Raw genomic sequence first — 3,572 nt, forward strand, 5'->3', positions numbered from 1 at the left:
TTGTTCTCATTTATCTATCAAGTGCTTGCCTGCTTTGAGTGAGTGGACCCACACAGGGTCCTTGTTTCAGCACTGCTCAGTCATCTCCTGTACATATTTCTATTGTCAGGCAAAGCCATACACACTGGTTGAGACAGTGTAAATCATTGCCTCAATAGCCAGCAAAGACAGACAGAGGTCATGTTAATTTTTAGTTAGAGCCAGAAGTTACAATATGCTGCTGAGGTCAGCAAATGTCCTCCTGCAGAAATATGAGTATCACTGCAGATAAGCCAAGATTGAAGCAGTCTGAAAGTACAATAAAATGGAGACCTTAGCTTTTCTAGTGCTTTTACTATTAGCAACTGATACAGAAGAGATAAAAATCACCTAATCACTTTTCTCAATTAAAGAATACTATGCAGAATTTCAAGTCATTTGGCTTGTAGTATTTGAGAATGGTAAGAAAAGAGCACAGATAAGATTATTGCAAGGCAGAATTGGCTTAGAGCAACTTTCTCAGTATTGTTATTATTCTGCGACTCTCTCCCCAAGTGCTGCTAATCAGTTTCATGTCTTTTTTTGTCTGTTCGTGTTGTTTTGTTTTTTTGGTGTTTTTAAAAGGACTTGTGTGAAAACAATCATCAATCTCAACAATCAGTCAAACTATAAATAAAAAAAGATCTGAACCCCACGTGCATTGTCTCATTCGCTAGACTAATCCTCAAAAAGAGCAACATTTTGACGAGCTAATTTGTTTTGCTGCCGACTTAATTTGATTTACTTATTAATCACTAACCTGCTCTTACACTGCAAGGGTTGAAGTCATACGTCTACCTCGCTTTGCTGAGCTGTAGGCAAACTGATCAGCAAACACAGCTCTATGTAAGGTCACAACTGTGTGGGATATTGTTGAAAAGAACATAGCGTGCGACCATGAAACTTAAAACGGCGTTCACGGCGCTGGAGTGAAAAGGATCAACACATAAACCTTGTCCTTGCACGTGGCTTTGAATTCGACACATTTAGCGGCATCGTCCCATGCACTGCACAGAAAGCGCTTTGGAAATGATTTGTTCATGTTCTACAGTTGCATTAGAAAGGTGGGTGCTGAAAGGTGTTCTCAAGGTGTTGTTGTTGTTTTTTTTTATTTGTGATACTTTATTTATCATTAAACTTCTGATTAGATGAGATGAAGCCTACCTGTACACCAACAGAGAGAGTAACTTCTTTTTCTTCACACTCTTGAATGTTGGTCATCTTTTTTTACCAAAAAAACTGAAGGGTGTGAGCCAGTCAGTGACGACAGTTACTTCAAACTTGTGATAAGTTTATACCTGACCTCTCCTAAGTTTAAGACTCTGTCATGTCCAGACTTTGACATGACAGAGTCCCAGAGTTTACCTTTTAGAGACATTTTTTTTGTACCGTACCTCCTTTGCGATGAAAGGAGTACATGTACATGCCTTCGGGTTAACTGTTAGTTAGAGTTAGTGGGAAAAAGAGAGCTACCGAGACAGCCCCTCACATCTCTGTTCCCTTCAAGAGGCTAATGCCTTATTTATAACACTGCACCCCCCCAGGTGCACACCTCAGGTCCCTGCACAGCCCCTTCTCTTCCCCACAGGTATACTCTGTGCCTGTGCCTCGTACTGTGCTACCTAGCGCACCTTCACATGCCTTTCCTTTCAACATCCCACTCCTGCGGCTGCATGAGAGGAAGAAGTTGGGGAGAGAGATACAAAGACTCTGCGTGACGCACATACAATCTGCAGACTGAAGCGGTTTCACAGCCATGGTCTCCGATGTCTCGCTGCAGTTCTCTCGTGTGTTGGAGAAAAAGAACTGAATCCCCTATCCTCCAGCCCTGCTCACTCCCGCCGAGCCGAAGAAACACCACAGAGGAGACAGAGAGAGCGAGAGATGGAGAAAAAGAAAATGTGGAGGAACACTAAAGAGATGGTGAAGTAGAATCGGAGGGGAGGTGAATGGAGAAGACAAAGAAGTGGTAGGGGGGTGTGAGGGGAAAAAAGGGAGATTGAAGAAAGCATGATAAAGAGGGGAAGAAATCGAGTCTCGCTCTTTTTAAACTTGGAGATTCTCAATCCCTTCTTCTCACTCCAACCTGCATTTCTGGGTCACTAGAGACATTTAAACTGCACTTATAATTAACAGCTATTTTTAAACAGGGAGGGAGAAGTGGAGCGGTGGCGAGGTACAAAAGCATTAAAATTGCCCCAGATTCGCTATTGAATAGGACACATCAAGGCAATATGCTGGCAGATCAAAGTGAGCGAGGAGAAAGGAGACAGGGCCGATCAGTGGGGATAAATTGTTCCCTTTATAATGGCATAAGAATAGACCTCTTTGCAGCTGAAACAATTTAATAACTGCATTCATTACCTCTGTCCAGCTTGTCTGTCTGCTGCACAATGTGTAACCGCTTTACTACCTCTCTTTGTCTCTAGTTCCCTCTTCCCCTTTGTTTTACGAACTTATCACTTCATTCCTTTCTTTTCTTTACACTCTTTACACATCCTACACCAAGTCCAGCATCCACTGCAACCTTTCCTCTAGCCCCTGAAACCATCGTCTTCTCCTAAATGTTCCAGCAGTAGCTACGGCGGCAGAGTTTCCACTGAGCCCATGTGCTGCAGGCCCCACAATGAAGATGTGCAATGTCTGACACTCTTGGAATGAGAGCCCTAATAGAAGAGGAAGCGGTTATCACAGGGCTCCCCCAGGACCAGCCTCTGTGTGCCTGACGCTAATTATGGCGCATGCAAATGAATGTGCAGCATTAAAATCAGGAGGAGCCTGCCTGCCTGACTCTGTGTGCAGAGGGGTTGTGTGTCAGTGTGTGCGTTTAGCCGTGTACGAGTGTGTAACCGGTATCATGTTTGTGTGTGTCTGTGTGCATGAGCGCGTGTGTGTGTGTGCGTGTAAGTTCACAGACCATTTGCTCACAAATAAGCTCCCATATTCTTACATATGCACACTTTAGGTGCTTGCGCTTGTTTGGATACATATAGGTGTGTGCACAGTTGCATGTAAGCGCGTAGTAGGAACGAACCGTTAGGCCAATATCCCTTTTACCTTTTCACACCTCCAAAGGTGCAGATGCTTAGACCCATTTGTTCTTTATTGTTTTATTCAGCAGTATAGACTCAAGGCATAGGCCATGCATCAAGGATTAGGATGAAGAAACAGGTAATAACACAACATCTCTGTCTCATTCTTTCTGTTTCCCTTTCTCTCGCTTTCTCATGCAAAGATGTGAATCCCGGCACAGAGGATCTCACAGGAGGATTCCTATAAATACATCTCCCTCACATTCACCAGCAACCTCTCCAAGAGGGCGTCTTTATTAAAACCATTTTGTCTTCCCTGTGTGCCCTTTGTATGCTAGTGTGTGCATGTATGTTTGTGTGCGCACACATACTTTTAGTGCATATGAGTGCATTACTGCATGTGAACGCTGTGAAAGTTTATGTACTTTTACTTGAATTTATTATTTGAGAATGTTTTTATAAGTGGCATCTTCATGTGACAGCCTAGGTCTGTTTTCCCATTGTTTGTTTCCGTGTGACTGT

Source organism: Pundamilia nyererei, unplaced genomic scaffold, assembly GCF_000239375.1.
Source record: "Pundamilia nyererei isolate P.nyererei 1_Seehausen unplaced genomic scaffold, PunNye1.0 scaffold00006, whole genome shotgun sequence".
NCBI lineage: Eukaryota > Metazoa > Chordata > Actinopteri > Cichliformes > Cichlidae > Pundamilia > Pundamilia nyererei.